The following is a 23,425-nucleotide window of genomic DNA, read 5'->3' as shown; positions in this document are numbered from 1 at the left end:
AGAGTGACACAGAGCGAGGGTGACACCGAGCGAGAGTGACACAGAGCGAGAGTGACACAGAGCGAGGGTGACACAGAGCGAGGGTGACACAGAGCGAGGATGACACAGAGCGAGGGTGACACAGAGCGAGGATGACACAGAGCGAGAGTGACACAGAGCGAGGGTGACACCGAGCGAGAGTGACACAGAGCGAGAGTGACACAGAGCGAGGGTGACACAGAGCGAGGGTGACACAGAGCGAGGGTGACACAGAGCGAGGGTGACACCGAGCGAGGATGACACAGAGCGAGGGTGACACCGAGCGAGGGTGACACGGAGCGAGGGTGACAGGGAGCGAGGGTGACACCGAGCGAGGGTGACACCGAGCGAGGGTGACACAGAGCGAGAGTGACACAGAGCGAGGGTGACACAGAGCGAGGGTGACAGAGAGCGAGGATGACACAGAGCGAGGGTGACACAGAGCGAGGGTGACACAGAGCGAGGGTGACACAGAGCGAGAGTGACACGGAGCGAGGGTGACACGGAGCGAGGGTGACAGGGAGCGAGGGTGACACCGAGCGAGGGTGACACAGAGCGAGGGTGACACAGAGCGAGGGTGACACCGAGCGAGAGTGACACAGAGCGAGGGTGACACCGAGCGAGGGTGACACAGAGCGAGGGTGAAACAGAGCGAGGGTGACACCGAGCGAGGGTGACACAGAGCGAGGGTGACACCGAGCGAGGGTGACACAGAGCGAGGGTGACACAGAGCGAGGGTGACACAGATCGAGGGTGACACCGAGCGAGGGTGACACAGAGCGAGAGTGACACCGAGCGAGGGTGACAGGGAGCGAGGGTGACACAGAGCGAGGTTGACACCGAGCGAGGGTGACGGGGAGCGAGGGTGACACAGAGCGAGAGTGACACAGAGCGAGGGTGACACCGAGCGAGGGTGACACCGAGCGAGGGTGACACAGAGCGAGGGTGACACAGAGCGAGAGTGACACAGAGCGAGGGTGACACAGAGCGAGAGTGACACAGAGTGAGGGTGACACCGAGCGAGAGTGACACAGAGCGAGGGTGACACAGAGCGAGGGTGACACAGAGCGAGAGTGACACCGAGCGAGGGTGACACAGAGCGAGAGTGACACAGAGCGAGGGTGACACAGAGCGAGAGTGACACAGAGCGAGAGTGACACCGAGCGAGGGTGACACAGAGCGAGGGTGACACAGAGCGAGGGTGACACAGAGCGAGGGTGACACAGAGCGAGGGTGACACAGAGCGAGAGTGACACAGAGCGAGAGTGACACCGAGCGAGGGTGACACAGAGCGAGGGTGACACCGAGCGAGGGTGACAGGGAGCGAGAGTGACACAGAGCGAGAGTGACACAGAGCGAGGGTGACACCGAGCGAGGGTGACACCGAGCGAGAGTGACACAGAGCGAGAGTGACACAGAGCGAGGGTGACACAGAGCGAGAGTGACACAGAGCGAGAGTGACACAGAGCGAGTGTGACACAGAGCGAGGGTGACACCGAGCGAGGGTGACAGGGAGCGAGGGTGACACAGAGCGAGGGTGACACAGAGCGAGGGTGACAAAGAGCGAGCGTGACACAGAGCGAGAGTGACACCGAGCGAGGGTGACACAGAGCGAGAGTGACACCGAGCGAGGGTGACACCGAGCGAGGGTGACTCCGAGCGAGGGTGACACAGAGCGAGGGTGACACCGAGCGAGGGTGACACCGAGCGAGGGTGACACCGAGCGAGGGTGACACAGAGCGAGGGTGACACCGAGCGAGAGTGACACAGAGCGAGGGTGACACAGAGCGAGAGTGACACCGAGCGAGGGTGACAGGGAGCGAGGGTGACACCGAGCGAGGGTGACACCGAGCGAGGGTGACACAGAGCGAGGGTGACACCGAGCGAGGGTGACACAGAGCGAGAGTGACACAGAGCGAGGGTGACACAGAGCGAGAGTGACACAGAGCGAGGGTGACACAGAGCGAGGGTGACACAGAGCGAGGGTGACACAGAGCGAGAGTGACACCGAGCGAGGGTGACACAGAGCGAGGGTGACACAGAACGAGGGTGACACAGAGCGAGGGTGACACAGAGCGAGGGTGACAGGGAGTGAGGGTGACACCGAGCGAGGGTGACACAGAGCGAGGGTGACACAGAGCGAGGGTGACACCGAGCGAGAGTGACACAGAGCGAGGGTGACACAGAGCGAGAGTGACACAGAGCGAGGGTGACACAGAGCGAGGGTGACACAGAGCGAGGGTGACACCGAGCGAGGGTGACACCGAGCGAGGGTGACACAGAGCGAGGGTGACACCGAGCGAGGGTGACACAGAGCGAGGGTGACACCGAGCGAGGGTGACACAGAGCGAGGGTGACACAGAGCGAGGGTGACAGGGAGCGAGATTGACACAGAGCGAGGGTGACACAGAGCGAGCGTGACACAGAGCGAGGGTGACACAGAGCGAGAGTGACACAGAGCGAGAGTGACACAGAGCGAGGGTGACACAGAGCGAGGGTGACACAGAGCGAGGGTGACACCGAGCGAGAGTGACACCGAGCGAGGGTGACACCGAGCGAGGGTGACACAGAGCGAGGGTGACACAGAGCGAGGGTGACACCGAGCGAGAGTGACCGAGCGAGGGTGACACAGAGCGTGGGTGACACCGAGCGAGAGTGACACCGAGCGAGGGTGACACAGAGCGAGGGTGACACAGAGCGAGGGTGACACAGAGCGAGGGTGACAGGGAGCGAGAGTGACACAGAGCGAGAGTGACACCGAGCGAGGGTGACACAGAGCGAGGGTGACACAGAGCGAGAGTGACACAGAGCGAGGGTGACAGGGAGCGAGAGTGACACAGAGCGAGGGTGACACAGAGCGAGGGTGACACAGAGCAAGGGTGACAGGGAGCGAGAGTGACACAGAGCGAGGGTGACACAGAGCGAGGGTGACAGGGAGCGAGAGTGACACAGAGCGAGGGTGACACAGAGCGAGGGTGACAGGGAGCGAGCGTGAAAAAGAGCGAGGGTGACACAGAGCGAGGGTGACAGGGAGCGAGGGTGACACAGAGCGAGGGTGACAGGGAGCGAGAGTGACACAGAGCGAGGGTGACACAGAGCGAGAGTGACACAGAGCGAGGGTGACACAGAGCGAGAGTGACACAGAGCGAGGGTGACACAGAGCGAGGGTGACACAGAGCGAGGGTGACAGGGAGCGAGAGTGACACAGAGTGAGGGTGACACAGAGCGAGGGTGACACAGAGCGAGGGTGACACAGAGCGAGGGTGACAGGGAGCGAGGGTGACACTGAACGAGGGTGACACAGAGCGAGGGTGACACTGAGCGAGGGTGACACAGAGCGAGGGTGACACAGAGCGAGGGTGACACAGAGCGAGGGTGACACCGAGCGAGGGTGACACAGAGCGAGGGTGACACAGAGCGAGGGTGACACAGAGCGAGGGTGACAGGGAGCGAGGGTGACACAGAGCGAGGGTGACACAGAGCGAGAGTCACACAGAGCGAGAGTGACACAGAGCGAGAGTGACACAGAGCGAGGGTGACACCGAGCGAGGGTGACACAGAGCGAGAGTGACACAGAGCGAGGGTGACACCGAGCGAGGGTGACACAGAGCGAGAGTGACACAGAGCGAGAGTGACACCGAGCGAGGGTGACACAGAGCGAGGGTGACACAGAGCGAGGGTGACACAGAGCGAGGGTGACACAGAGCGAGAGTGACACAGAGCGAGGGTGACACAGAGCGAGGGTGACACAGAGCGAGAGTGACACAGAGCGAGGGTGACACAGAGCGAGGGTGACACAGAGCGAGGGTGACAGGGAGCGAGAGTGACACCGAGCGAGAGTGACACCGAGCGAGGGTGACACAGAGCGAGGGTGACAGGGAGCGAGAGTGACACAGAGCGAGGGTGACACAGAGCGAGGGTGACACAGAGCGAGGGTGACACAGAGCGAGGGTGACAGGGAGCGAGGGTGACACTGAGCGAGGGTGACACTGAGCGAGGGTGACACAGAGCGAGGGTGACACAGAGCGAGGGTGACAGGGAGCGAGAGTGACACAGAGCGAGGGTGACAGGGAGCGAGGGTGACACTGAGCGAGGGTGACACAGAGCGAGGGTGACACCGAGCGAGGGTGACACAGAGCGAGGGTGACAGGGAGCGAGAGTGACACAGAGCGAGGGTGACACAGAGCGAGGGTGACAGGGAGCGAGCGTGACACAGAGCGAGGGTGACACCGAGCGAGGGTGACACGGAGCGAGGGTGACACAGAGCGAGGGTGACACCGAGCGAGGGTGACAGGGAGCGAGAGTGACACAGAGCGAGGGTGACAGGGAGCGAGGGTGACACAGAGCGAGGGTGACACCGAGCGAGGGTGACAGGGCCGAGAGTGACACAGAGCGAGGGTGACAGGGAGCGAGGGTGACACTGAGCGAGGGTGACACAGAGCGAGGGTGACACCGAGCGAGGGTGACACAGAGCGAGGGTGACAGGGAGCGAGAGTGACACAGAGCGAGGGTGACACAGAGCGAGGGTGACAGGGAGCGAGGGTGACAGGAAGCGAGGGTGACACAGAGCAAGGGTGACACCGAGCGAGGGTGACAGGGCCGAGAGTGACACAGAGCGAGGGTGACAGGGAGCGAGGGTGACACAGAGCGAGGGTGACACCGAGCGAGGGTGACAGGGAGCGAGAGTGACACAGAGCGAGGGTGACACAGAGCGAGGGTGACACAGAGCGAGGGTGACAGGGAGCGAGGGTGACACCGAGCGAGGGTGACACAGAGCGAGGGTGACACAGAGCGAGGGTGACACCGAGCGAGAGTGACACAGAGCGAGGGTGACACAGAGCGAGGGTGACACAGAGCGAGAGTGACACAGAGCGAGGGTGACACAGAGCGAGGGTGACACAGAGCGAGGGTGACACCGAGCGAGGGTGACACAGAGCGAGGGTGACACAGAGCGAGGGTGACATCGAGCGAGAGTGACACAGAGCGAGGGTGACACAGAGCGAGCGTGACACAGAGCGAGGGTGACACAGAGCGAGGGTGACACCGAGCGAGAGTGACACCGAGCGAGGGTGACACCGAGCGATAGTGACACAGAGCGAGGGTGACACAGAGCGAGGGTGACACCGAGCGAGAGTGACCGAGCGAGGGTGACACAGAGCGAGGGTGACACAGAGCGAGGGTGACAGGGAGCGAGAGTGACACAGAGCGAGAGTGACACAGAGCGAGAGTGACACCGAGCGAGGGTGACACAGAGCGAGGGTGACACAGAGCGAGGAGCGAGAGTGACACAGAGCGAGGGTGACAGGGAGCGAGAGTGACACAGAGCGAGGGTGACACCGAGCGAGGGTGACACAGAGCGAGGGTGACAGGGAGCGAGAGTGACACAGAACGAGGGTGACACAGAGCGAGGATGACAGGGAGCGAGCGTGACACGGAGCGAGGGTGACACAGAGCGATGGTGACAGGGAGCGAGGGTGACACAGAGCGAGGGTGACAGGGAGCGAAAGTGACACAGAGCGAGGGTGACACAGAGCGAGGGTGACACAGAGCGAGGGTGACAGGGAGAGAGAGTGACACAGAGCGAGGGTGACACAGAGCGAGAGTGACACAGAGCGAGGGTGACACAGTGCGAGAGTGACACAGAGCGAGGGTGACACAGAGCGAGGGTGACACAGAGCGAGGGTGACACAGAGCGAGAGTGACACAGAGCGAGGGTGACACAGAGCGAGGGTGACACAGAGCGAGGGTGACACAGAGCGAGGGTGACACAGAGCGAGAGTGACACAGAGCGAGGGTGACACAGAGCGAGGGTGACACAGAGCGAGAGTGACACAGAGCGAGGGTGACACCGAGCGAGGGTGACACGGAGCGAGAGTGACACAGAGCGAGGGTGACACAGAGCGAGGGTGACACAGAGCGAGGGTGACACAGAGCGAGGGTGACAGGGAGCGAGAGTGACACAGAGCGAGGGTGACACAGAGCGAGGGTGACAGGGAGCGAGGGTGACACAGAGCGAGGGTGACACAGAGCGACGGTGACACAGAGCGAGGGTGACAGGGAGCGAGGGTGACACAGTGCGAGGGTGACACTGAGCGAGGGTGACACTGAACGAGGGTGACACAGAGCGAGGGTGACACTGAGCGAGGGTGACACAGAGCGAGGATGACACAGAGCGAGGGTGACACAGAGCGGGAGTGACACCGAGCGAGGGTGACACAGAGCGAGGGTGACACAGAGCGAGGGTGACACAGAGCGAGGGTGACAGGGAGCGAGGGTGACAGGGAGCGAGAGTGACACAGAGCGAGAGTGACACAGAGCGAGGGTGACACCGAGCGAGGGTGACACAGAGCGAGGGTGACACAGAGCGAGGGTGACACAGAGCGAGGGTGACAGGGAGCGAGGGTGACACAGAGCGAGGGTGACACCGAGCGAGGGTGACACAGAGCGAGAGTGACACCGAGCGAGAGTGACACAGAGCGAGGGTGACACAGAGCGAGGGTGACACAGAGCGAGGGTGACAGGGAGCGAGAGTGACACAGAGCGAGGGTGACACAGAGCGAGGGTGACACCGAGCGAGGGTGACACAGAGCGAGGGTGACACCGAGCGAGGGTGACACAGAGCGAGGGTGATACCGGGCGAGAGTGACACCGGGCGAGAGTGACACAGAGCGAGAGTGACACAGAGCGAGGGTGACACAGAGCGAGTGTGACACAGAGCGAGGGTGACACAGAGCGAGAGTGACACAGAGCGAGAGTGACACAGAGCGAGGGTGACACGGAGCGAGAGTGACAGGGAGCGAGGGTGACACCGAGCGAGGGTGACACAGAGCGACGGTGACACAGAGCGAGGGTGACACAGAGCGAGGATGACACCGAGCGAGGGTGACACCGAGCGAGAATGACACAGAGCGAGGGTGACAGGGAGCGAGGGTGACACCGAGCGAGGGTGACACAGAGCGAGGGTGACACAGAGCGAGGGTGACAGGGAGCGAGGGTGACACAGAGCGAGAGTGACACCGAGCGAGAGTGACAGGGAGCGAGAGTGACACAGAGCGAGGGTGACACAGAGCGAGGGTGACACCGAGCGTGGGTGACACAGAGCGAGGGTGACACAGAGCGAGGGTGACACCGAGCGAGGGTGACACAGAGCGAGGGTGACACCGAGCGAGAGTGACACCGAGCGAGAGTGACAGGGAGCGAGAGTGACACCGAGCGAGGGTGACACAGAGCGAGGGTGACAGGGAGCAAGAGTGACACAGAGCGAGGGTGACACAGAGCGAGAGTGACACAGAGCGAGGGTGACAGGGAGCGAGAGTGACACCGAGCGAGAGTGACACAGAGCGAGAGTGACACCGAGCGAGGGTGACACAGAGCGAGGGTGACAGGGAGCGAGAGTGACACCGAGCGAGGGTGACACAGAGCGAGGGTGACAGGGAGCAAGAGTGACACAGAGCGAGGGTGACACAGAGCGAGGGTGACACAGAGCGAGGGTGACACAGAGCGAGGGTGACACAGAGCGAGGTTGACACCGAGCGAGAGTGACACAGAGCGAGAGTGACACCGAGCGAGAGTGACACAGAGCGAGGGTGACAGGGAGCAAGAGTGACACAGAGCGAGGGTGACACAGAGCGAGGGTGACACAGAGCGAGGGTGACAGGGAGCGAGAGTGACACCGAGCGAGGGTGACACAGAGCGAGAGTGACACAGAGCGAGAGTGACACAGAGCGAGAGTGACACAGAGCGAGAGTGACACAGAGCGAGAGTGACAGGGAGCGAGGGTGACACAGAGCAAGGGTGACAGGGAGCGAGAGTGACACAGAGCGAGGGTGACACCGAGCGAGGGTGACACAGAGCGAGGGTGACAGGGAGCGAGAGTGACACAGAGCGAGGGTGACACCGAGCGAGGGTGACACCGAGCGAGAGTGACAGGGAGCAAGGGTGACAGGGAGCGAGAGTGACACCGAGCGAGGGTGAAACAGAGCGAGGGTGACACCGAGCGAGAGTGACAGGGAGCAAGGGTGACAGGGAGCGAGAGTGACACAGAGCGAGGGTGACACAGAGCGAGGGTGACACAGAGCGAGGGTGACACAGAGCGAGGGTGACACCGAGCGAGGGTGACAGGGAGCAAGGGTGACAGGGAGCGAGAGTGACACCGAGCGAGGGTGACACAGAGCGAGGGTAACACAGAGCGAGGGTGACACCGAGCGAGGGTGACAGGGAGCAAGGGTGACAGGGAGCGAGAGTGACACCGAGCGAGGGTGACACCGAGCGAGGGTGACACAGAGCGAGGGTGACACAGAGCGAGAGTGACACCGAGCGAGGGTGACAGCGAGCGAGGGTGACAGGGAGCAAGGGTGACAGGGAGCGAGAGTGACACCGAGCGAGGGTGACACAGAGCGAGGGTGACACAGAGCGAGGGTGACACAGAGCGAGCGTGACACAGAGCGAGGGTGACACAGAGCGAGGATGACACAGAGCGAGGGTGACACCGAGCGAGGGTGACACAGAGCGAGGGTGACACAGAGCGAGGGTGACACCGAGCGAGGGTGACACAGAGCGAGGGTGACACAGAGCGAGGGTAACACAGAGCGAGGGTGACACAGAGCGAGGGTGACACAGAGCGAGGGTGACACAGAGCGAGGGTGACAGGGAGCGAGGATGACACAGAGCGAGGGTGACACAGAGCGAGGGTGACACAGAGCGAGGGTGACACAGAGCGAGAGTGACACGGAGCGAGAGTGACAGGGAGCGAGGGTGACTCCGAGCGAGGGTGACACCGAGCGAGGGTGACACAGAGCGAGGGTGACACAGAGCGAGGGTGACAGGGAGCGAGAGTGACACAGAGCGAGGGTGACACAGAGCGAGAGTGACACGGAGCGAGAGTGACAGGGAGCGAGGGTGACTCCGAGCGAGGGTGACACAGAGCGAGGGTGACAGGGAGCGAGAGTGACACAGAGCGAGGGTGACACAGAGCGAGAGTGACACGGAGCGAGAGTGACAGGGAGCGAGGGTGACTCCGAGCGAGGGTGACACCGAGCGAGGGTGACACCGAGCGAGGGTGACGCAGAGCGAGGGTGACACAGAGCGAGGGTGACACCGAGCGAGGGTGACTCCGAGCGAGGGTGACACCGAGCGAGGGTGACACAGAGCGAGAGTGACACAGAGCGAGGGTGACACCGAGCGAGAGTGACACAGAGCGAGGGTGACACCGAGCGAGGGTGACACAGAGCGAGAGTGACACAGAGCGAGGGTGACACCGAGCGAGGGTGACACAGAGCGAGGGTGACACAGAGCGAGGGTGACACCGAGCGAGAGTGACACCGAGCGAGGGTGACACAGAGCGAGGGTGACACCGAGCGAGGGTGACACAGAGCGAGGGTGACACAGAGCGAGGGTGACACAGAGCGAGAGTGACACAGAGCGAGGGTACCGAGCGAGGGTGACTCCGAGCGAGGGTGACACCGAGCGAGGGTGACACAGAGCGAGGGTGACACAGAGCGAGGGTGACTCCGAGCGAGGGTGACACAGAGCGAGGGTGACACAGAGCGAGGGTGACACAGAGCAAGGATGACACAGAGCGAGGGGACACCGAGCGAGGGGACACCGAGCGAGGGTGACACAGAGCGAGGGTGACACAGAGCGAGGGTGACACAGAGCGAGGGTGACACAGAGCAAGGATGACACAGAGCGAGGGGACACCGAGCGAGGGTGACACAGAGCGAGGGTGACACAGAGCAAGGGTGACACAGAGCGAGGGGACACCGAGCGAGGGTGACACAGAGCGAGGGTGACACAGAGCAAGGGTGACACAGAGCGAGGGGACACCGAGCGAGGGTGACACAGAGCGAGGGTGACACAGAGCGAGGGTGACACAGAGCGAGGGTGACACAGAGCGAGGGTGACACCGAGCGAGGGTGACACAGAGCGAGGGTGACACAGAGCGAGGGTGACACCGAGCGAGGGTGACACAGAGCGAGGGTGACACAGAGCGAGAGTGACACAGAGCGAGGGTGACACAGAGCGAGGGTGACACAGAGCGAGGGTGACACAGAGCGAGAGTGACACGGAGCGAGGGTGACACAGAGCGAGGGTGACACAGAGCGAGGGTGACACCGAGCGAGGGTGACACAGAGCGAGGGTGACACAAAGCGAGAGTGACACAGAGCGAGGGTGTCACAGAGCGAGGGTGACACAGAGCGAGGGTGACACCGAGCGAGGGTGACACCGAGCGAGGGTGACACAGAGCGAGGGTGACACAGAGCGAGGGTGACACCGAGCGAGGGTGACACAGAGCGAGGGTGACACAGAGCGAGGGTGACACCGAGCGAGGGTGACACAGAGCGAGGGTGACACCGAGCGAGGGTGACAGGGAGCGAGAGTGACACCGAGCGAGAGTGACACAGAGCGAGGGTGACACAGAGCGAGGATGACACAGAGCGAGGGTGACACCGAGCGAGGGTGACACAGAGCGAGGGTGACACAGAGCGAGGGTGACACAGAGCGAGAGTGACACAGAGCGAGGGTGACACAGAGCGAGGGTGACACCGAGCGAGAGTGACAGGGAGCAAGGGTGACAGGGAGCGAGAGTGACACCTAGCGAGGGTGACACAGAGCGAGGGTGACACAGAGCGAGGGTGACACAGAGCGAGGGTGACACAGAGCGAGGGTGACACAGAGCGAGGGTGACACAGAGCGAGAGTGACAGGGAGCGAGGATGACACAGAGCGAGGGTGACACAGAGCGAGGGTGACACAGAGCGAGGGTGACACAGAGCGAGAGTGACACGGAGCGAGAGTGACAGGGAGCGAGGGTGACTCCGAGCGAGGGTGACACCGAGCGAGGGTGACACAGAGCGAGGGTGACACAGAGCGAGGGTGACAGGGAGCGAGAGTGACACAGAGCGAGGGTGACACAGAGCGAGGGTGACACAGAGCGAGGGTGACACAGAGCGAGAGTGACACGGAGCGAGAGTGACAGGGAGCGAGGGTGACTCCGAGCGAGGGTGACACCGAGCGAGGGTGACACCGAGCGAGGGTGACGCAGAGCGAGGGTGACACAGAGCGAGGGTGACACCGAGCGAGGGTGACTCCGAGCGAGGGTGACACCGAGCGAGGGTGACACAGAGCGAGAGTGACACAGAGCGAGGGTGACACCGAGCGAGAGTGACACAGAGCGAGGGTGACACCGAGCGAGGGTGACACAGAGCGAGAGTGACACAGAGCGAGGGTGACACCGAGCGAGGGTGACACAGAGCGAGGGTGACACAGAGCGAGGGTGACACCGAGCGAGAGTGACACCGAGCGAGGGTGACACAGAGCGAGGGTGACACCGAGCGAGGGTGACACAGAGCGAGGGTGACACAGAGCGAGGGTGACACAGAGCGAGAGTGACACAGAGCGAGGGTACCGAGCGAGGGTGACTCCGAGCGAGGGTGACACCGAGCGAGGGTGACACAGAGCGAGGGTGACACAGAGCGAGGGTGACTCCGAGCGAGGGTGACACAGAGCGAGGGTGACACAGAGCGAGGGTGACACAGAGCAAGGATGACACAGAGCGAGGGGACACCGAGCGAGGGGACACCGAGCGAGGGTGACACAGAGCGAGGGTGACACAGAGCGAGGGTGACACAGAGCAAGGATGACACAGAGCGAGGGGACACCGAGCGAGGGTGACACAGAGCGAGGGTGACACAGAGCAAGGGTGACACAGAGCGAGGGGACACCGAGCGAGGGTGACACAGAGCGAGGGTGACACAGAGCGAGGGTGACAGGGAGCGAGAGTGACACAGAGCGAGGGTGACACCGAGCGAGAGTGACACAGAGCGAGAGTGACACCGAGCGAGGGTGACACAGAGCGAGGGTGACACAGAGCGAGGGTGACACAGAGCGAGGGTGACACAGAGCGAGGGTGACAGGGAGCGAGGGTGACACAGAGCGAGGGTGACACAGAGCGAGGGTGACACAGAGCGAGAGTGACACAGAGCGAGGGTGACACCGAGCGAGGGTGACACAGAGCGAGGGTGACAGGGAGCGAGAGTGACACAGAGCGAGGGTGACACAGAGCGAGGGTGACACAGAGCGAGGGTGACACAGAGCGATGGTGACAGGGAGCGAGGGTGACACTGAGCGAGGGTGACACAGAGCGAGGGTGACACAGAGCGAGAGTGACACAGAGCGAGGGTGACAGGGAGCGAGGGTGACACCGAGCGAGGGTGACAGGGAGCGAGAGTGACACTGAGCGAGGGTGACACAGAGCGAGGGTGACACCGAGGGTGACACAGAGCGAGGGTGACAGGGAGCGAGAGTGACACAGAGCGAGGGTGACACAGAGCGAGGGTGACAGGGAGCGAGGGTGACACAGAGCGAGGGTGACACAGAGCGAGGGTGACACGGAGCGAGGGTGACAGGGAGCGAGGGTGACACAGAGCGAGGGTGACACCGAGCGAGGGTGACAGGGAGCGAGAGTGACACAGAGCGAGGGTGACAGGGAGCGAGGGTGACACAGAGCGAGGGTGACACCGAGCGAGGGTGACAGGGCCGAGAGTGACACAGAGCGAGGGTGACAGGGAGCGAGGGTGACACTGAGCGAGGGTGACACTGAGCGAGGGTGACACCGAGCGAGGGTGACAGAGCGAGGGTGACAGGGAGCGAGAGTGACACAGAGCGAGGGTGACACAGAGCGAGGGTGACAGGGAGCGAGGGTGACACAGAGCGAGGGTGACACAGAGCGAGGGTGACACGGAGCGAGGGTGACAGGGAGCGAGGGTGACACAGAGCGAGGGTGACACCGAGCGAGGGTGACAGGGAGCGAGAGTGACACAGAGCGAGGGTGACAGGGAGCGAGGGTGACACAGAGCGAGGGTGACACCGAGCGAGGATGACACCGAGCGAGGATGACACAGAGCGAGGGTGACACAGAGCGAGGGTGACACAGAGCGAGGGTGACACCGAGCGAGAGTGACACAGAGCGAGAGTGACACAGAGCGAGGGTGACACAGAGCGAGGGTGACACAGAGCGAGGGTGACACAGAGCGAGTGTGACACAGAGCGAGGGTGACACAGAGCGAGGGTGACACAGAGCGAGGGTGACAGGGAGCGAGAGTGACACAGAGCGAGGGTGACACAGAGCGAGGGTGACACAGCGCGAGGGTGACACAGAGCGAGGGTGACAGGGAGCGAGGGTGACACTGAGCGAGGGTGACACAGAGCGAGGGTGACACCGAGCGAGGGTGAAACAGAGCGAGGGTGTCAGGGAGCGAGAGTGACACAGAGCGAGGGTGACACAGAGCGAGGCTGACAGGGAGCGAGGGTGACACAGATCGAGGGTGACACAGAGCGAGGGTGACACAGAGCGAGGGTGACAGGGAGCGAGAGTGACACAGAGCGAGAGTGACACAGAGCGAGGGTGACACAGAGCGAGGATGACACAGAGCGAGGGTGACAGGGAGCGAGAGCGACACAGAGCGAGAGTGACACAGAGCGAGGGTGACACAGAGCGAGGGTGACAGGGAGCGAGGGTGACACAGAGCGAGGGTGACAGGGAGCGAGGGTGACACAGAGCGAGGGTGACAGCGAGCGAGAGTGACACAGAGCGAGGGTGACAGGGAGCGAGGGTGACACAGAGCGAGGGTGACACCGAGCGAGAGTGACACAGAGCGAGGGTGACACAGAGCGAGGATGACACCGAGCGAGAGTGAAACAGAGCGAGGGTGACACCGAGCGAGAGTGACACAGAGCGAGGGTGACACCGAGCGAGGGTGACACCGAGCGAGGGTGACACAGAGCGAGGGTGACACCGAGCGAGGGTGACAGGGAGCGAGAGTGACACAGAGCGAGGGTGAAACAGAGCGAGGGTGACACAGAGCGAGGGTGACACAGAGCGAGGGTGACACCGAGCGAGGGTGACAGGGAGCGAGAGTGACACAGAGCGAGAGTGACACAGAGAGAGGGTGACACAGAGCGAGAGTGACACAGAGCGAGGGTGACACAGAGCGAGGGTGACACAGAGCGAGGGTGACACCGAGCGAGGGTGACACAGAGCGAGAGTGACACAGAGCGAGAGTGAAACAGAGCGAGGGTGACACAGAGCGAGGGTGACACAGAGCGAGGGTGACACAGAGCGAGGGTGACAGGGAGCGAGAGTGACACAGAGCGAGAGTGACACAGAGCGAGGGTGACACAGAGCGAGAGTGACACAGAGCGAGGGTGACACCGAGCGAGGGTGACAGGGAGCGAGGGTGACACCGAGCGAGAGTGACACAGAGCGAGAGTGACACAGAGCGAGGGTGACACAGAGCGAGAGTGACACAGAGCGAGAGTGACACAGAGCGAGGGTGACACAGAGCGAGGGTGACACAGAGCGAGAGTGACACCGAGCGAGGGTGACACAGAGCGAGGGTGACACAGAGCGAGAGTGACACCGAGCGAGGGTGACACAGAGCGAGGGTGACACAGAGCGAGAGTGACACAGAGCGAGGGTGACACAGAGCGAGGGTGACACAGAGCGAGAGTGACACAGAGCGAGAGTGACACAGAGCGAGGGTGACACCGAGCGAGAGTGACACCGAGCGAGGGTGACACCGAGCGAGAGTGACACAGAGCGATGGTGACACAGAGCGAGGGTGACACAGAGCGAGAGTGACACAGAGCGAGGGTGACACCGAGCGAGGGTGACACAGAGCGAGGGTGACACAGAGCGAGGGTGACACAGAGCGAGAGTGACACAGAGCGAGGGTGACACCGAGCGAGAGTGACACAGAGCGAGAGTGACACAGAGCGAGGGTGACACCGAGCGAGAGTGACACAGAGCGAGGGTGACACAGAGCGAGGGTGACACAGAGCGAGGGTGACACAGAGCGAGGGTGACAGGGAGCGAGGGTGACACAGAGCGAGGGTGACACAGAGCGAGGGTGACACAGAGCGAGGGTGACACCGAGCGAGAGTGACACAGAGCGAGGGTGAACAGAGCGAGGGTGACACCGAGCGAGGGTGACACAGAGCGAGGGTGACACCGAGCGAGGGTGACACAGAGCGAGGATGACACCGAGCGAGGGTGACACAAAGCGAGGGTGACACCGAGCGAGGGTGACACAGAGCGAGGGTGACACAGAGCGAGGGTGACACCGAGCGAGGATGACACAGAGCGAGGGTGACACCGAGCGAGGGTGACACGGAGCGAGGGTGACAGGGAGCGAGGGTGACACCGAGCGAGGGTGACACCGAGCGAGGGTGACACAGAGCGAGAGTGACACAGAGCGAGGGTGACACAGAGCGAGGGTGACACAGAGCGAGGATGACACAGAGCGAGGGTGACACAGAGCGAGGGTGACACCGAGCGAGAGTGACACGGAGCGAGGGTGACACGGAGCGAGGGTGACAGGGAGCGAGGGTGACACCGAGCGAGGGTGACACAGAGCGAGGGTGACACAGAGCGAGGGTGACACCGAGCGAGAGTTACACAGAGCGAGGGTGAAACAGAGCGAGGGTGACACCGAGCGAGGGTGACACAGAGCGAGGGTGACACCGAGCGAGGGTGACACAGAGCGAGGGTGACACAGATCGAGGGTGACACCGAGCGAGGGTGACACAGAGCGAGAGTGACACCGAGCGAGGGTGACAGGGAGCGAGGGTGACACAGAGCGAGGTTGACACCGAGCGAGGGTGACGGGGAGCGAGGGTGACACAGAGCGAGAGTGACACAGAGCGAGGGTGACACCGAGCGAGGGTGACACCGAGCGAGGGTGACACAGAGCGAGGGTGACACAGAGCGAGGGTGACACAGAGCGAGGGTGACACAGAGCGAGAGTGACACAGAGTGAGGGTGACACCGAGCGAGAGTGACACAGAGCGAGGGTGACACAGAGCGAGGGTGACACAGAGCGAGGGTGACACAGAGCGAGGGTGACACAGAGCGAGAGTGACACAGAGCGAGGGTGACACAGAGCGAGAGTGACACAGAGCGAGAGTGACACCGAGCGAGGGTGACACAGAGCGAGGGTGACACAGAGCGAGGGTGACACAGAGCGAGGGTGACACAGAGCGAGGGTGACACAGAGCGAGGGTGACACAGAGCGAGGGTGACACAGAGCGAGAGTGACACAGAGCGAGAGTGACACCGAGCGAGGGTGACACAGAGCGAGGGTGACACCGAGCGAGGGTGACACAGAGCGAGGGTGACACAGAGCGAGGGTAACACAGAGCGAGGGTGACAGGGAGCGAGAGTGACACAGAGCGAGAGTGACACAGAGCGAGGGTGACACCGAGCGAGGGTGACACCGAGCGAGAGTGACACAGAGCGAGAGTGACACAGAGCGAGGGTGACACAGAGCGAGAGTGACACAGAGCGAGAGTGACACAGAGCGAGAGTGACACAGAGCGAGTGTGACACAGAGCGAGGGTGACACCGAGCGAGGGTGACAGGGAGCGAGGGTGACACAGAGCGAGGGTGACACAGAGCGAGGGTGACAAAGAGCGAGGGTGGCACAGAGCGAGAGTGACACCGAGCGAGGGTGACACAGAGCGAGGGTGACACAGAGCGAGCGTGACACAGAGCGAGAGTGACACCGAGCGAGGGTGACACAGAGCGAGAGTGACACCGAGCGAGGGTGACACCGAGCGAGGGTGACTCCGAGCGAGGGTGACACAGAGCGAGGGTGACACCGAGCGAGGGTGACACCGAGCGAGGGTGACACCGAGCGAGGGTGACACAGAGCGAGGGTGACACCGAGCGAGAGTGACACAGAGCGAGGGTGACACAGAGCGAGAGTGACACCGAGCGAGGGTGACAGGGAGCGAGGGTGACACCGAGCGAGGGTGACACCGAGCGAGGGTGACACAGAGCGAGGGTGACACCGAGCGAGGGTGACACAGAGCGAGAGTGACACAGAGCGAGGGTGACACAGAGCGAGAGTGACACAGAGCGAGGGTGACACAGAGCGAGTGTGACACAGAGCGAGGGTGACACAGAGCGAGAGTGACACAGAGCGAGAGTGACACCGAGCGAGGGTGACACAGAGCGAGGGTGACACAGAGCGAGGGTGACACAGAGCGAGGGTGACACAGAGCGAGGGTGACAGGGAGCGAGGGTGACACCGAGCGAGGGTGACACAGAGCGAGGGTGACACAGAGCGAGGGTGACACCGAGCGAGAGTGACACAGAGCGAGGGTGACACAGAGCGAGAGTGACACAGAGCGAGGGTGACACAGAGCGAGGGTGACACAGAGCGAGGGTGACACCGAGCGAGGGTGACACCGAGCGAGGGTGACACAGAGCGAGGGTGACACCGAGCGAGGGTGACACAGAGCGAGGGTGACACCGAGCGAGGGTGACACAGAGCGAGGGTGACACAGAGCGAGGGTGACAGGGAGCGAGAGTGACACAGAGCGAGGGTGACACAGAGCGAGCGTGACACAGAGCGAGGGTGACACAGAGCGAGAGTGACACAGAGCGAGGGTGACACAGAGCGAGGGTGACACAGAGCGAGGGTGACACCGAGCGAGAGTGACACCGAGCGAGGGTGACACCGAGCGAGGGTGACACAGAGCGAGGGTGACACAGAGCGAGGGTGACACCGAGCGAGAGTGACCGAGCGAGGGTGATACAGAGCGTGGGTGACACCGAGCGAGAGTGACACCGAGCGAGGGTGACACAGAGCGAGGGTGACACAGAGCGAGGGTGACACAGAGCGAGGGTGACAGGGAGCGAGAGTGACACAGAGCGAGAGTGACACCGAGCGGGGGTGACACAGAGCGAGGGTGACACAGAGCGAGAGTGACACAGAGCGAGGGTGACAGGGAGCGAGAGTGACACAGAGCGAGGGTGACACAGAGCGAGGGTGACAGGGAGCGAGAGTGACACAGAGCGAGGGTGACACAGAGCGAGTGTGACAGGGAGCGAGAGTGACACAGAGCGAGGGTGACACAGAGCGAGGGTGACAGGGAGCGAGCGTGAAAAAGAGCGAGGGTGACACAGAGCGAGGGTGACAGGGAGCGAGGGTGACACAGAGCGAGGGTGACAGGGAGCGAGAGTGACACAGAGCGAGGGTGACACAGAGCGAGAGTGACACAGAGCGAGGGTGACACAGAGCGAGAGTGACACAGAGCGAGGGTGACACAGAGCGAGGGTGACACAGAGCGAGGGTGACAGGGAGCGAGAGTGACACAGAGCGAGGGTGACACAGAGCGAGGGTGACACAGAGCGAGGGTGACACAGAGCGAGGGTGACAGGGAGCGAGGGTGACACAGAGCGAGGGTGACACTGAACGAGGGTGACACAGAGCGAGGGTGACACTGAGCGAGGGTGACACAGAGCGAGGGTGACACAGAGCGAGGGTGACACAGAGCGAGGGTGACACCGAGCGAGGGTGACACAGAGCGAGGGTGACACAGAGCGAGGGTGACACAGAGCGAGGGTGACAGGGAGCGAGGGTGACACAGAGCGAGGGTGACACAGAGCGAGAGTGACACAGAGCGAGAGTGACACAGAGCGAGAGTGACACAGAGCGAGGGTGACACAGAGCGAGGGTGACACCGAGCGAGGGTGACACAGAGCGAGAGTGACACAGAGCGAGGGTGACACCGAGCGAGGGTGACACAGAGCGAGAGTGACACCGAGCGAGGGTGACACAGAGCGAGGGTGACACAGAGCGAGGGTGACACAGAGCGAGGGTGACACAGAGCGAGAGTGACACAGAGCGAGAGTGACACAGAGCGAGGGTGACACAGAGCGAGGGTGACACAGAGCGAGGGTGACACAGAGCGAGGGTGACAGGGAGCGAGAGTGACACCGAGCGAGAGTGACACCGAGCGAGGGTGACACAGAGCGAGGGTGACAGGGAGCGAGGGTGACACAGAGCGAGGGTGACAGGGAGCGAGGGTGACACTGAGCGAGGGTGACACTGAGCGAGGGTGACACAGAGCGAGGGTGACACAGAGCGAGGGTGACAGGGAGCGAGAGTGACACAGAGCGAGGGTGACAGGGAGCGAGGGTGACACTGAGCGAGGGTGACACAGAGCGAGGGTGACACCGAGCGAGGGTGACACAGAGCGAGGGTGACAGGGAGCGAGAGTGACACAGAGCGAGGGTGACACAGAGCGAGGGTGACAGGGAGCGAGCGTGACACAGAGCGAGGGTGACACCGAGCGAGGGTGACACAGAGCGAGAGTGACACAGAGCGAGGGTGACACAGAGCGAGAGTGACACAGAGCGAGGGTGACACAGAGCGAGGGTGACACAGAGCGAGGGTGACACAGAGCGAGAGTGACACAGAGCGAGAGTGACACCGAGCGAGGGTGACACAGAGCGAGGGTGACACAGAGCGAGGGTGACACAGAGCGAGGGTGACACAGAGCGAGGGTGACAGGGAGCGAGGGTGACACCGAGCGAGGGTGACACAGAGCGAGGGTGACACAGAGCGAGGGTGACACCGAGCGAGAGTGACACAGAGCGAGGGTGACACAGAGCGAGAGTGACACAGAGCGAGGGTGACACAGAGCGAGGGTGACACAGAGCGAGGGTGACACCGAGCGAGGGTGACACAGAGCGAGGGTGACACAGAGCGAGGGTGACACCGAGCGAGGGTGACACAGAGCGAGGGTGACACAGAGCGAGGGTGACAGGGAGCGAGAGTGACACAGAGCGAGGGTGACACAGAGCGAGCGTGACACAGAGCGAGGGTGACACAGAGCGAGAGTGACACAGAGCGAGGGTGACACAGAGCGAGGGTGACACAGAGCGGGGGTGACACCGAGCGAGAGTGACACCGAGCGAGGGTGTCACCGAGCGAGGGTGACACAGAGCGAGGGTGACACAGAGCGAGGGTGACACCGAGCGAGAGTGACCGAGCGAGGGTGACACAGAGCGTGGGTGACACCGAGCGAGAGTGACACCGAGCGAGGGTGACACAGAGCGAGGGTGACACAGAGCGAGGGTGACACAGAGCGAGGGTGACAGGGAGCGAGAGTGACACAGAGCGAGAGTGACACCGAGCGGGGGTGACACAGAGCGAGGGTGACACAGAGCGAGAGTGACACAGAGCGAGGGTGACAGGGAGCGAGAGTGACACAGAGCGAGGGTGACACAGAGCGAGGGTGACACAGAGCGAGGGTGACAGGGAGCGAGAGTGACACAGAGCGAGGGTGACACAGAGCGAGTGTGACAGGGAGCGAGAGTGACACAGAGCGAGGGTGACACAGAGCGAGGGTGACAGGGAGCGAGCGTGAAAAAGAGCGAGGGTGACACAGAGCGAGGGTGACAGGGAGCGAGGGTGACACAGAGCGAGGGTGACAGGGAGCGAGAGTGACACAGAGCGAGGGTGACACAGAGCGAGAGTGACACAGAGCGAGGGTGACACAGAGCGAGAGTGACACAGAGCGAGGGTGACACAGAGCGAGGGTGACACAGAGCGAGGGTGACAGGGAGCGAGAGTGACACAGAGTGAGGGTGACACAGAGCGAGGGTGACACAGAGCGAGGGTGACACAGAGCGAGGGTGACACAGAGCGAGGGTGACAGGGAGCGAGGGTGACACAGAGCGAGGGTGACACTGAACGAGGGTGACACAGAGCGAGGGTGACACTGAGCGAGGGTGACACAGAGCGAGGGTGACACAGAGCGAGGGTGACACCGAGCGAGGGTGACACAGAGCGAGGGTGACACAGAGCGAGGGTGACACAGAGCGAGGGTGACAGGGAGCGAGGGTGACACAGAGCGAGGGTGACACAGAGCGAGAGTGACACAGAGCGAGAGTGACACAGAGCGAGAGTGACACAGAGCGAGGGTGACACAGAGCGAGGGTGACACCGAGCGAGGGTGACACAGAGCGAGAGTGACACAGAGCGAGGGTGACACAGAGCGAGGGTGACACAGAGCGAGAGTGACACAGAGCGAGAGTGACACAGAGCGAGGGTGACACAGAGCGAGGGTGACACAGAGCGAGAGTGACACAGAGCGAGGGTGACACAGAGCGAGGGTGACACAGAGCGAGGGTGACAGGGAGCGAGAGTGACACCGAGCGAGAGTGACACCGAGCGAGGGTGACACAGAGCGAGGGTGACAGGGAGCGAGGGTGACACAGAGCGAGGGTGACAGGGAGCGAGGGTGACACTGAGCGAGGGTGACACTGAGCGAGGGTGACACTGAGCGAGAGTGACACAGAGCGAGGGTGACACAGAGCGAGGGTGACACAGAGCGAGGGTGACAGGGAGCGAGAGTGACACCGAGCGAAAGTGACACCGAGCGAGGGTGACACAGAGCGAGGGTGACAGGGAGCGAGGGTGACACAGAGCGAGGGTGACAGGGAGCGAGGGTGACACTGAGCGAGGGTGACACTGAGCGAGGGTAACACAGAGCGAGGGTGACACAGAGCGAGGGTGACAGGGAGCGAGAGTGACACAGAGCGAGGGTGACAGGGAGCGAGGGTGACACTGAGCGAGGGTGACACAGAGCGAGGGTGACACCGAGCGAGGGTGACACAGAGCGAGGGTGACAGGGAGCGAGAGTGACACAGAGCGAGGGTGACACAGAGCGAGGGTGACAGGGAGCGAGCGTGACACAGAGCGAGGGTGACACCGAGCGAGGGTGACACGGAGCGAGGGTGACACAGAGCGAGGGTGACACCGAGCGAGGGTGACAGGGAGCGAGAGTGACACAGAGCGAGGGTGACAGGGAGCGAGGGTGACACAGAGCGAGGGTGACACCGAGCGAGGGTGACAGGGCCGAGAGTGACACAGAGCGAGGGTGACAGGGAGCGAGGGTGACACTGAGCGAGGGTGACACCGAGCGAGGGTGACACAGAGCGAGCGTGACAGGGAGCGAGAGTGACACGGAGCGAGGGTGACACAGAGCGAGGGTGACAGGGAGCGAGGGTGACAGGGAGCGAGGGTGACACAGAGCAAGGGTGACACCGAGCGAGGGTGACAGGGCCGAGAGTGACACAAAGCGAGGGTGACACAGAGCGAGGGTGACACAGAGCGAGGGTGACACAGAGCGAGGGTGACACAGAGCGAGGGTGACACAGAGCGAGAGTGACACCGAGCGAGGGTGACACAGAGCGAGGGTGACACCGAGCGAGGGTGACAGGGAGCGAGAGTGACACAGAGCGAGAGTGACACAGAGCGAGGGTGACACCGAGCGAGGGTGACACCGAGCGAGGGTGACACCGAGCGAGAGTGACACAGAGCGAGAGTGACACAGAGCGAGGGTGACACAGAGCGAGAGTGACACAGAGCGAGTGTGACACAGAGCGAGGGTGACACCGAGCGAGGGTGACAGGGAGCGAGGGTGACACAGAGCGAGGGTGACACAGAGCGAGGGTGACAAAGAGCGAGGGTGGCACAGAGCGAGAGTGACACCGAGCGAGGGTGACACAGAGCGAGGGTGACACAGAGCGAGCGTGACACAGAGCGAGAGTGACACCGAGCGAGGGTGACACAGAGCGAGGGTGACACAGAGCGAGGGTGACACAGAGCGAGAGTGACACAGAGCGAGGGTGACACAGAGCGAGGGTGACACAGAGCGAGGGTGACACAGAGCGAGAGTGACACCGAGCGAGGGTGACACCGAGCGAGGGTGACTCCGAGCGAGGGTGACACAGAGCGAGGGTGACACCGAGCGAGGGTGACACCGAGCGAGGGTGACACCGAGCGAGGGTGACACAGAGCGAGGGTGACACCGAGCGAGAGTGACACAGAGCGAGGGTGACACAGAGCGAGAGTGACACCGAGCGAGGGTGACAGGGAGCGAGGGTGACACCGAGCGAGGGTGACACCGAGCGAGGGTGACACAGAGCGAGGGTGACACCGAGCGAGGGTGACACAGAGCGAGAGTGACACAGAGCGAGGGTGACACAGAGCGAGGGTGACACAGAGCGAGGGTGACACAGAGCGAGGGTGACACAGAGCGAGAGTGACACAGAGCGAGAGTGACACCGAGCGAGGGTGACACAGAGCGAGGGTGACACAGAGCGAGGGTGACACAGAGCGAGGGTGACACAGAGCGAGGGTGACACCGAGCGAGGGTGACACAGAGCGAGGGTGACACAGAGCGAGGGTGACACCGAGCGAGAGTGACACAGAGCGAGGGTGACACAGAGCGAGAGTGACACAGAGCGAGGGTGACACAGAGCGAGGGTGACACAGAGCGAGGGTGACACCGAGCGAGGGTGACACAGAGCGAGGGTGACACCGAGCGAGGGTGACACAGAGCGAGGGTGACACAGAGCGAGGGTGACAGGGAGCGAGAGTGACACAGAGCGAGGGTGACACAGAGCGAGCGTGACACAGAGCGAGGGTGACACAGAGCGAGAGTGACACAGAGCGAGGGTGACACAGAGCGAGGGTGACACCGAGCGAGAGTGACACCGAGCGAGGGTGACACCGAGCGAGGGTGACACAGAGCGAGGGTGACACAGA

This window comes from Pristiophorus japonicus, chromosome 4, assembly GCF_044704955.1.
Source record: "Pristiophorus japonicus isolate sPriJap1 chromosome 4, sPriJap1.hap1, whole genome shotgun sequence".
Taxonomy (NCBI): Eukaryota; Metazoa; Chordata; class Chondrichthyes; family Pristiophoridae; genus Pristiophorus; species Pristiophorus japonicus.
This window is presented reverse-complemented; position numbering follows the sequence as displayed.